At 41.6% G+C, this 12392-nt stretch overlaps 1 protein-coding gene and 3 long non-coding RNA genes across 6 annotated transcripts in view; 3 read left to right on the forward strand and 1 right to left on the reverse strand.

The window, feature by feature from the left end:
* Window positions 1-12392, forward strand: part of LOC102082737 (extracellular matrix protein FRAS1) — a 473764-nt gene that overhangs the window by 148230 nt on the left and 313142 nt on the right. The gene's annotated exons all lie outside the window — the stretch shown is intronic.
* Window positions 2-1895, forward strand: LOC112847746 (uncharacterized). Its single transcript, XR_003221506.1, has 2 exons — window positions 2-582; window positions 760-1895. It is a non-coding gene; the product is annotated as an uncharacterized LOC112847746 (long non-coding RNA).
* Window positions 4876-11808, reverse strand: LOC109203485 (uncharacterized). 2 transcript variants are annotated; one of them, XR_003221505.1, is made up of 7 exons: window positions 11229-11808; window positions 8764-11051; window positions 5980-6112; window positions 5653-5862; window positions 5414-5547; window positions 5090-5255; window positions 4876-4905 (listed from the first exon to the last, which is right to left on the reverse strand). It is a non-coding gene; the product is annotated as an uncharacterized LOC109203485 (long non-coding RNA). The 2 variants fall into 2 exon arrangements; XR_003221504.1 differs by having other exon boundaries at window positions 8764-11789.
* LOC112847749 (uncharacterized) lies at window positions 6000-6409 on the forward strand. Its single transcript, XR_003221509.1, has 2 exons — window positions 6000-6122; window positions 6205-6409. It is a non-coding gene; the product is annotated as an uncharacterized LOC112847749 (long non-coding RNA).

The raw sequence follows: 12392 nt of genomic DNA on the forward strand, positions 1-12392 counted from the left end.
AGCCATTAGTGCCAAAATTCGCCACTTTTCTAACGCGTTTGATTAAGAAATGGCGTAAAAAACGCCGTTTAATTTTTCAAAACGCCGAGAAAAACGGCGTTCTGTTTCGACAAACGCCGTTTTTTCCGACTCTCACATGGCGCCCTGAACGCACCATCCGAGTGACGTAAAAAGCGGCGTTCAAAGACAGACGGAAACGCCGTTTTTTCCGCCACTCGGCAGAAAACGCCGTTCAAAGATGCATAAAAACGGCGTTTTTTACGGCGTTCTGTGCCAGCTGTAACGGCGTTTAAAACGGCGTTTTATTGAAATTATGCAGGGCACTCCCCATGGTTCCCTCATCCAATTACTTTCAACTCATTTCACCCAATCAAAGAAGACGAAGTGCAGACCACACTAATGCATCACCGATTCACCTTGCTGCTGAGTGATTGCCTATTCGGTACCAGTGCTTGTCACAGTATTGACTTGTATTATAATCCCACTATGCATTTTGATGTGTTTAAGGCATGATCAAGCAAACAAACGACAGAATGCTTTTTCTGAAACCTTAACTGTGGTACCTGTTATGGCAGCTAACAGGTAATGAGCAGAGCTAGCTCTGCTAATTTCTGAGCTTCTTTCTTATTTTCCTCTTTACTTCTCTTAACCTTTAACTTATGTCTTAGCAATCAGATTCTGCCGTCATGCATTACCGCTCCGTGCTAGTTATGTTGACTTTTCTCTTCTTTTGTCTTCTCTTTTTTCACCCGTATTTAGACACTCGGCGCATGGCTCCTTTGTTTACGTTAGGGATCAGCTGTTAGCGCTGCGCCCTGCAGCTGCGCTACCGGCAGACGGTAGCGTCCCCAGTGAGGGAAGAGACGGGGGTGATGTCTCCCGAGAAGGACACCTTACACACCATCTCTCCTTCCTGTAATCACTGTAAACGTGAGATCGCTCCCTGATATGATTGAGGAGCTAATGACGCTAACCCGGTCACAGTGGCAGTACCCCGACACTGCCCGGTACTCCCTCTGTGAGTAGGCTGCCCGGCTTCCAGCTGCTGCGGCCGGACAAGACGAGAGACAGCGGTGAGAGGAAAGGAGGGGGACTGGGCAGTGTTTGTTAAAGACGGTTGTGGTATCCCTGGGCACATTGCTGTGAAAGAACAACTCTGCAACAGAGACATTGAGCTATTAGCCATTAGCATCCGTGGAGGCAGCCTGTGACTCTCTGTGGTCCGCAGACGCAATCTCCGAGAGCTCTTCTTCTAATATCAGGGGACTTTAATCATGTCTCGCTGGACTCCACACTGACCACCTTCACCCAGTATGTGACCTGCCCCACCGTAGGCAATAAAACATTGTACTTAATGTATGCCAATGAAAAAGTGGCATACAGTTCATCACCTCCCCCTGCCCAGGGAAGATCTGATCGTAATTAGTGCGCCTTGTCCCTGTGTGCAGCACTTAGTGTGCACGGAGCCACCAATCACCCACGCAGTGCCGAGATGGTCCGCGGAAGGCATATGAATAAATAATAAAAGCAAATAAATGACAGAATGCTTTTTCTGAAACAAACGGAGACCTTAACTTTTATCAAAATACCGTTTTACTCAGTTTAAAGTAATACCACTGTATAATAGCCTTCAAATTTAATAATGTTAACAGTATCTCAGGAATATTTTTGCCCCATCAACATGCATTAAAATTAGATATGCAGTTTTGAATCAGACCTGTATGTACGTTTTCTGAAAAGTGATGTAAATAAATAATCTCAAAAACATGAAATAATTGTTTCCCATGTAAACTGGAGTTGTCCTTGTCAATGTCATCAGAGTACTCTGGATGTCTTACATGAATTTGAAACAGAGAGTGGCACATGACAGCGTTGCACATAACATAACTAGTTTACCTGTATGACATAAAGTAATTAAAATAAAAAAGAATCCATGTAACTTGGTTATGGCTTCTTTCTGGTAACTGTAGATACAAATCGGCTGCAGTGTGGATTATCTTGACAAAAGTATAAGATACTGAACCCGCTGATATGATGTGGTGGAGGAATACAAATACCTGGACACCCACATTTATACATTTGCTGAACTGGAAGATCAAAACAGAGGCTGTACACAAGCAGTGGATGGGCAGGCTTTTTTTGTGAGCAAGCTTGTGTGTGCACCAAAATGTTAATGACAGGTGTTCTGTCAGTTCAGGTGAGTGCAGTGCACTTTGATGTGTTCTTCTTGGATCAGGAGAGCAAGCTCTGTGATTGGCCGCGCTTCGGAAGCTGTGGTGGAGAGGAAGTGAGTGAACAAACTGCCATGCATCATGGATATTCCTCTCAGTCCACCTCATCAGGCACCTCTCTAAAAGTGTGACTCTGGTCTGTTGCCCCAAAGGATACAGGAAATGCACTGATTTCCAGGACAGAATCGTGTCTGTTTAATGCTCCATGATGATAACTTTCCTATGAGCGTTTGAAGACCACTGACATCGTGGCTTTTAGCCTCATTGTTTCTGCAAAGAGATTTCTCCAGTCACTGAATCTTTTGATAAAATATATTTTTATGCCTCTAGAGGATGGAATATTTTAAGTCTTTACAACTTTACACTTGGGAACATTATTCTGAAATTGTTGCACAATTTGTTAATGGAGTTTTTTTGCAGATTGATCAACCTCTGCCCATATTTCCTCCAGAGCAACTCTGCTTCTCTAAGATGCTTTTAATATCTAATCATGTAACTGACCTGTTACTTTTAAAATATCCCTGCAGCTGTTTCTTTTTAGTACCACTTTTTCCAGCCTTCTCTTGCCCCATCCCAACTGTTTTGAAACATATTGCTGCCATCAAATTAAAATGGACTTATTTTTAACGACATAGTCTCAGTGTAAACACTTGACATGTTTTCTATGTTCTACTGTGAACAAACTTTGCCTTTCACATTTGCAAATCAGTGCTTGCTCTTTTTTTATTCACATTTTACACTGGAGTCCAGTATTTTCAGAACTATGTTTGTACAAAGCATAATCTGTACAAAGCAAAACATAATGTGCTCGCTGTGAACTGTCACAACATCAAACACACGCTAAACCACTTTATATCTACTACACTATACTGAGCCACTTCAAGACCTACTATACAGTTTTTTATTTTTAATTATTTACTGTCACTGCTTTATAGTTGTATTTATCAATATCAACAGCTGTAACTTTTAGATTAATCAAGTTGACTTTATCGAGATTCAGCTTCAGATGTATACTTTCCATTTCACAACTTCCATCTTATACACTTTAAAAATCACTCATCATTTTTATTGTCAGTGTCACACAGCTCGTTCTTGTATCTCCACTACTCAGTGGTACATAGTAAACACGTATTATAACTTTTCACATTATATGTATCCAGTCACCTAGATATTTTGAAGTCTTTCCACTTGCTGCTATTATGTTTCAGTCAATAATTGAACTGTCTCAATGATATGTCGAGTCCAGAAAGTATATTAAGCCAGAGATGAGTTCAATACCATGACTCCCTCTGGTGCCAGTTAGTGGATTAAATAGTTCTACCACTTGCTCCATCATCGGTCCGTCCAGAGTAAATTCAATGTCTGGCACAGTAATCCTCTCAGGCCAGTCGACCAGCAATCCCAGCTCATCTGTACCATGAGCACCACCACCAGAATCAGTACCTAAGCCCTGAGCAGCAGTCGTCTCACTCTCAGTGGCTGTCACACTACCATCAGCTGTCCCACCAATAGTCCCAGCAGCAGCAGCTGCTCTAGTCTGAAAGATGTCCTGCATGGCAGTTGAGGCTCGGCCCTGTTGCTGGAGGCTGCCTCGGACAAAAATCTGTAATGGGCTCAAGTGTCTCTCTGTCCGCAAGCCATGATTGTTCCACTGTTGAGTGAAGTCTTTCAAATCTCTGTTGATCCTTGGGAGATAGATGTAATGGAGAGCCCAAAGGTGCATTTCATTGTCAATGTCTATGATGCCTTCCTCCTCCAGGTGGTGAAATAAATCACAGTAGACATTGGTCATTCCTCGCCACAGATCACCCCAGAGCCTCTCAATTCTCTGATTATGGGTACTCCTTCCTCTTAGGGCACTTCCACGATCAAAGCCTCTGAAAATGTTCATCATCAGGCAGACAGCATTGTTTTCCCCTCCTCTGTCTGTCCGGACCCTCGAGGGTACACCATAGGATACCACGGCTCTGATGAAACTTGATAAAACGGTACTGCTACGGTTGTTGTTTGAGGCATGAAGGAAGACCACAAGACGACTGTATCCATCAATAGCCCATGAATGACTATCCTCCACCTAAAACCGTGGTCCATAAGAAGAAAAATATTATTCTGCTTTGTTATTGAAACAATGGAAAACACACTCTTATTTGATTTACATGGGACTATTACATGTCAAGTTTGAATTTTTCTCTGTATGTTGCTTGCGCTGTCTGTGTTCTCTCATCTTTCCCTTTAAACATAACCAGTTGTGTTAGAGGACTGCCCATCCCAGGGCCTGGCTCTATTGGAGGTGTCTTATTGTTCAACAATTATATTTGATGTAATGCTGAATTTCACTTTGGTCAAAATAGGTGTTCAACAAATCAGTGTGGTTGGTTACCGTATCAGCTTGTGATTTCCATCAATGTGCCACAATGAGTTTGGACCTGCAACCTGATATGTTCTTCGTTCTGGTCTCCGCAAAACTGCTCTAAGGGCAGCTGCTCCAGGATTTATCTGTAACATGCTTGCTCGACCCCTCCTTCGCTGTACACGTAGTCCACGTACTCGCAGGGAGGCTCTGACAGCCTCAGGACCAATTTGTTCATTGCCAGCAACAATGTCCTGCACATGTTCATCCAAGGCACTGTCAGTCAGTTCCGCATACATTGATGCACGGGTGAAATGATACTGTCTGAAATCAGACAAAAAAACATGAGTAATTTATCACTACCATAACAGCACACTTCATTACTTGACTAGTGGTGCACATTCAAATATACTAATGTTTACAATTTCACAATACCATTTAATTTGAATAAACAGTGAGTGTGTGTCACAAAGAAATGAAAGTCACACTGGTTTCAAAAGTCACTGACCGCAGACGTCTTCGAATTGTACGAAGTGAAACATTCAAAATATCAGCCATCTGAGGTGCAGTGAATCCACATGACTTCAGGAATGAAAGCTGTTCCCGAGTGATAAGGTAAAGGGATCTACCTCTACCTCTGTTGAAAACCACTGGTGCCTGGTATCCAAAACAGCCTGAAAATATATAAGCGTTTGGTAAATAGGTAAGGCACCCCATATATCAGGTAAATATATCAGGTAAATAGGTAAATATTTGGAAAATAGGTTAAGACAGAGTCATAATTTATTTCACACTGTTGGTGAGTCAAGGACTCGACACAATATGTGCTTACCTTGTTGGCCATGCTGAGTAGACAGTTCGACCTCCTGAATCAATTCAGCCAAGTCACGCAGAAGTTGATCTGCTGCAGTTACATTGATCAGTCTTCCTCTTGCCCACTGAAGGCTTCTCTGCATAGTCTCCAACCTCAAAGATATCAAAAATTACTTCTTAATTCATGTTATATTTTCAGGCCATATTCCCCTTAAACATTTTAAATGTTAAATGTTTTCGATCTTGCTTTGATCATACCTCCTTAACGCTAACTGTAGCACATCTGGCCCAACATCGTCCATCAGCAGCCGCCGTGTACAGTCATTAAGAATGTTCTTGCACCTTGAGATGAAATCCTCCAGGCCATACTTTGTAATGGTCTAGTTGAGTCACAACTATTTTTCCACAGTGCCTGCTCTACTTGGGGTGCTGGCTGCTCTACTTCATCGGTCCTCTGAGGATCACCACCTGAGACAAATCAAGCCAGCTGTATTTAAGACCACCGTTCACAACCAGTCTTTGCCATATTATCTGTTAACCAATGTCAGTTATTGGCCTCACGTTGCTCATAGCTCTTGTACTTACCTCTCTGTTCATGTCTTCTTAGTTACTTCCTGGACAACCTTTCACACTCGCAATAGCATCACTCCCCTGGACACGGATCTCCATTTGCTCCTCAACAGCTCACTCTTTTTTATCCATTCGTGCATTACTCCACCTGCAAACAAGTAAGACTGTTCAGACTGCCTATTTGGATCTTTTCTGAACTTCTTCCAAGACCCTCCTGACTCTGCTTTCCTTCTGCTGCAGTGCCTGTAGAGGCTACGCCTACACTTGAAGCCACTGAAGGGTTTGATGGCAGGGGTGAGGCAATGTAACTGTTATGAATTAAACTTGTAACAGCCCAACTCAATCTATACTTGTCTTGTACGGTTAAGATTGTTTTTGTATTCATCAGTTTTATTTGCTTCTCTTTATTCAATGTCATTTATCATAACAGCGCAGAGTTTACAAACTGCTTGTTCTGACCAAAAACACCTGGCTTGAGTTACGTTTATCTTCAATACATTTCCATAAACACACCATACGTAAAAACACAAAAGGTGACCCGTAGCGGCACACATAAGGTAACAATACAAAAATGGGTCCCACAGTGCCGCTCCACCATCAACTCTCACACCACTGTTTCACTTGCCAAGCTCCGGCAGCCACAGATCATGTTACTGTTCCCTCTAGTATGAACTACCGTAGTCCATGTTCATAGCATTTTGCTCCTAGTTGTAGAACTCAAAGTTAACATTCACGCATTCTAGCCTTGTTTTTAATTTACCTTTTGCGTCACATACACATACTTGTCTGTTTTTTCTATTTTATTACTATATTTCTATTTCTATTGTACAGCACTTTGGTCTACCAGGTGTGTTTTTAAAGTGCTATATAAATGATGATGATGATGATGGTTATGATGTAAAGAACGTTTTCTGTTAACTTCACTCTGAGCCTGCGCTCGAATCTGCTCCTGAGTACACTTCATGTTTCTTGTTGTTTAAGGAAGAGAGTTCGATTACAGTGATACGATAGTTGTAGGACATACCCTGCTTGCTGGTGTTTTTTCGTGGACAAACTTGGACTGTATTAGAAATCTAAACATTACTGTGATCCTACAAAGACAAAAATTTAAATTATTACTTTCAACAGGTTTATATATTTAAATAAATCAAAATTCCATGTTAGTCTTCTGAAAATTGTGACTGAGCACTTTTGGAAACACTCTGTCACAGTATTGAGACTGTGAACGGTTACAGAATACATCTGAAATAAATGTCAGATTCTAACAGGTTATAGTTCTGTTAATAGAGCTTTTGAATCTACTCTTCATACATATTCCTGTCTTTAATAACAGTATGTCAACGATGTCAACCAATATTTTCATATTTCAAACACACACCCAAGTTAAAAATTTGAATATCCATATCTTCTACTCTGCATATCTGAAAAATCAGTTTTGATAATGTTACAATTCCATTGTCAAATGTTCCCATCTATGTTATTCATCTTTTTTTATTTTAAATGCTGTCATTAGTTTTATTTTTTCCAACTTATTAAAAAATGAACATGGTCTACATTGTTTTGTTCAATTGAATAAAACAACATTTTTGTATTGTACTCTGGGTTCTTGAAGACCACGCTGTCTTTTAACTTTATTCTTTATTTTCTGCATATACTGTTCTTTACTCTTTGAGGGTGTTCTCCTGCCATTCTGTGTTCCTAGTGCAAAGTCTGCATTTCTGTGTCCTATCTTTAGTTGGTTACTGCTTTATATTGTTGACGTCTAGTCTTTTGTGCACTTGCTTTTGCTTCCACTGGTCATACTTGTTTGATTCAACTCACCTGTGTCTTGTTTCTCCCAGCTGCGTCCTCTCTCCCTAATCAACTTGCGCAAGTATTTAAGCCCTCAGCTTTCCTCAGCTCCTTACTCTGTTGTTCTGTTTCAAGTTGTACACTTTGTTTGTCTACCTTGTGGCTTCCTGTGCGTTAGTTTTGGATTCTTGGAACTTTTTAAAATAATCAATATTATTATCTCTCTTCACTGCGGATTTGCCGCACTCATATTTAAGGTCAGTTTTCAGTTCATGGGGTTTGTCTTTCAGTCTGCAGTGTCGGGTTTACTGATAGCTTAACAGTCTCATTTGGCTCTTTGTATACACCACTGTATTACTAAATCCTGGTATTGTAGATAGAACTATACATGCATTTAAAAGGCACATGCGTGCTTATCAGGGTGGACATCAAAAGCTGAAAATTCGGAACATCTGTCACGATCTAATTCAGATGAGTTTACTGAAATTGCAACTTGGTGTTGCACTATGACTTCATGGTTTGACAGTCTGTTAATCCCGTTTACTAGAAAAAGGCTCTTGGGATAATTACTCGGCTGTAGAGTTAAATCTAATATTAATATTAATACGTGGCTCTAATATTAGAGCCACATAATTGAGCATGCGACGTAAAGTCACGTGGGCATGCCGCGTGAGCCATCGAGTCTAAAGTTTTCGTTTGCGAATTGAAGCGGGTGCTCTCCAATCATCAAAAGCAACAAAGTCATTGAACACATTTATATAGTTACCTTTACGTTTACCTACCATATATCACAGATTTACTTTTTTTTTAGTACTATGCAAAAAAAGCAACCACAGAGCGACAGTCTGGGTCAATGGTGGCCGAGGCGACGGCAAGGCTAAACAAAGCATCGAAGCGTTAGGCTAGCTCTGTAACGGAATATAACAAAAGTATGAGTTCTTTGTTTCTTTATATTAACGAACTTTTTACTGTACTGAAAATAAGGAATAGAAGAAAATTCATTCTTACCTTATAATAATCGTGGTGCAGGCCAGTGCAGTGCATGAACTTATATGCCTTCTCCAGTGAATTCCGCTGAGAGTAAATGTAATGTCCCGCTCTACTGTACAAGACTTGTGAATGGCTACCTGAAGGGATGTACCACTGTGAGGGGGGGTGCTAGGAATAGTCCAAGTGATCGCTGCTTTAATTTTCCGGTCAACTACACATAAATTGCAAGTAGACATGATTTTATTAAAGCTGGTGAACTGTAACTAGACCAGAAATCAGTCATAACAAAAGAACATTCAATCTATTTTCTCCGGTACTTTATACCCGCTCAGTTGCAATGCAATTTAACGCTCAACTACAAATCAATGGCTTTTTTTTATGGTGACCTGTAGGGATTTACCACTGTGAAAGAGGCTCTTTGGATGATCGCAGCTTTGATCTCTGGTCATCTATAAATAGACGTTGTTTCTTTTGTTTGTTGTAGACTTAAAATATTCCATCCTCTAGAGGCATAAAAATATATTTTATCAAAAGATTCAGTGACTGGAGAAATCTCTTTGCAGAAACAATGAGGCTAAAAGCCATGATGTCAGTGATCTTCAAACGCTCATAGGAAAGTTATCATCATGGAGCATTAAACAGACACGATTCTGTCCTGGAAATCAGTGCATTTCCTGTATCCTTTGGGGCAACAGACCAGAGTCACACTTTTAGAGAGGTGCCTGATGAGGTGGACTGAGAGGAATATCCATGATGCATGGCAGTTTGTTCACTCACTTCCTCTCCACCACAGCTTCCGAAGCGCGGCCAATCACAGAGCTTGCTCTCCTGATCCAAGAAGAACACATCAAAGTGCACTGCACTCACCTGAACTGACAGAACACCTGTCATTAACATTTTGGTGCACACACAAGCTTGCTCACAAAAAAAAGCCTGCCCATCCACTGCTTGTGTACAGCCTCTGTTTTGATCTTCCAGTTCAGCAAATGTATAAATGTGGGTGTCCAGGTATTTGTATTCCTCCACCACATCATATCAGCGGGTTCAGTATCTTATACTTTTGTCAAGATAATCCACACTGCAGCCGATTTGTATCTACAGTTACCAGAAAGAAGCCATAACCAAGTTACATGGATTCTTTTTTATTTTAATTACTTTATGTCATACAGGTAAACTAGTTATGTTATGTGCAACGCTGTCATGTGCCACTCTCTGTTTCAAATTCATGTAAGACATCCAGAGTACTCTGATGACATTGACAAGGACAACTCCAGTTTACATGGGAAACAATTATTTCATGTTTTTGAGATTATTTATTTACATCACTTTTCAGAAAACGTACATACAGGTCTGATTCAAAACTGCATATCTAATTTTAATGCATGTTGATGGGGCAAAAATATTCCTGAGATACTGTTAACATTATTAAATTTGAAGGCTATTATACAGTGGTATTACTTTAAACTGAGTAAAACGGTATTTTGATAAAAGTTAAGGTCTCCGTTTGTTTCAGAAAAAGCATTCTGTCATTTATTTGCTTTTATTATTTATTCATATGCCTTCCGCGGACCATCTCGGCACTGCGTGGGTGATTGGTGGCTCCGTGCACACTAAGTGCTGCACACAGGGACAAGGCGCACTAATTACGATCAGATCTTCCCTGGGCAGGGGGAGGTGATGAACTGTATGCCACTTTTTCATTGGCATACATTAAGTACAATGTTTTATTGCCTACGGTGGGGCAGGTCACATACTGGGTGAAGGTGGTCAGTGTGGAGTCCAGCGAGACATGATTAAAGTCCCCTGATATTAGAAGAAGAGCTCTCGGAGATTGCGTCTGCGGACCACAGAGAGTCACAGGCTGCCTCCACGGATGCTAATGGCTAATAGCTCAATGTCTCTGTTGCAGAGTTGTTCTTTCACAGCAATGTGCCCAGGGATACCACAACCGTCTTTAACAAACACTGCCCAGTCCCCCTCCTTTCCTCTCACCGCTGTCTCTCGTCTTGTCCGGCCGCAGCAGCTGGAAGCCGGGCAGCCTACTCACAGAGGGAGTACCGGGCAGTGTCGGGGTACTGCCACTGTGACCGGGTTAGCGTCATTAGCTCCTCAATCATATCAGGGAGCGATCTCACGTTTACAGTGATTACAGGAAGGAGAGATGGTGTGTAAGGTGTCCTTCTCGGGAGACATCACCCCCGTCTCTTCCCTCACTGGGGACGCTACCGTCTGCCGGTAGCGCAGCTGCAGGGCGCAGCGCTAACAGCTGATCCCTAACGTAAACAAAGGAGCCATGCGCCGAGTGTCTAAATACGGGTGAAAAAAGAGAAGACAAAAGAAGAGAAAAGTCAACATAACTAGCACGGAGCGGTAATGCATGACGGCAGAATCTGATTGCTAAGACATAAGTTAAAGGTTAAGAGAAGTAAAGAGGAAAATAAGAAAGAAGCTCAGAAATTAGCAGAGCTAGCTCTGCTCATTACCTGTTAGCTGCCATAACAGGTACCACAGTTAAGGTTTCAGAAAAAGCATTCTGTCGTTTGTTTGCTTGATCATGCCTTAAACACATCAAAATGCATAGTGGGATTATAATACAAGTCAATACTGTGACAAGCACTGGTACCGAATAGGCAATCACTCAGCAGCAAGGTGAATCGGTGATGCATTAGTGTGGTCTGCACTTCGTCTTCTTTGATTGGGTGAAATGAGTTGAAAGTAATTGGATGAGGGAACCATGGGGAGTGCCCTGCATAATTTCAATAAAACGCCGTTTTAAACGCCGTTACAGCTGGCACAGAACGCCGTAAAAAACGCCGTTTTTATGCATCTTTGAACGGCGTTTTCTGCCGAGTGGCGGAAAAAACGGCGTTTCCGTCTGTCTTTGAACGCCGCTTTTTACGTCACTCGGATGGTGCGTTCAGGGCGCCATGTGAGAGTCGGAAAAAACGGCGTTTGTCGAAACAGAACGCCGTTTTTCTCGGCGTTTTGAAAAATTAAACGGCGTTTTTTACGCCATTTCTTAATCAAACGCGTTAGAAAAGTGGCGAATTTTGGCACTAATGGCTTGCCATAGCTGGGTTTGAGTGTCCGGCTCGGCTGGTGCTTCCTGCAGGAACCGCGAGGTGTCTTCTGCGTGGACGTCCAGGTTTCGGTACACAGGGAAGCCCTGCTTCCTCCTCTCCAAACTGGCTGAACTGTTTCTGTACTGACGTCACATGAAGTGGCTTCTCTTTTTTTTTTTTTTTTTTTTTAAATACTTTATTTAAATATCTTCTCCCCGCCCAGCACTAACTCAGCCTACTCCCACATGATGCTGCTACTGCTGCATGCACAGCTGTGCTCAGGTAAAGTGCTGGAAAAAGTAAGCTGTGTACCAGTACTGCATCAAAGCAAACAGTCAGTTTAATTGTCTTTGTGAGCGGCTTCGTCCCGTTATAAATTAATTATAAGTAGCTTATCTTACTGTTGCACATTTGGTTATGCAAGAGTAATAATGCCAACATTTTTTGGATTTTTATAACTTATATCCGGGCATGATTGATGATTGTGGATATGGCAGTTTAGCACACGTGTGCTAAAAAAAAGTGATTATATTGGATACATAGCCATCTGATTGCTTTTAATACAGTTTAGTTTCCATAGTGTAT

Source organism: Oreochromis niloticus, linkage group LG9, assembly GCF_001858045.2.
Source record: "Oreochromis niloticus isolate F11D_XX linkage group LG9, O_niloticus_UMD_NMBU, whole genome shotgun sequence".
Taxonomy (NCBI): Eukaryota; Metazoa; Chordata; class Actinopteri; order Cichliformes; family Cichlidae; genus Oreochromis; species Oreochromis niloticus.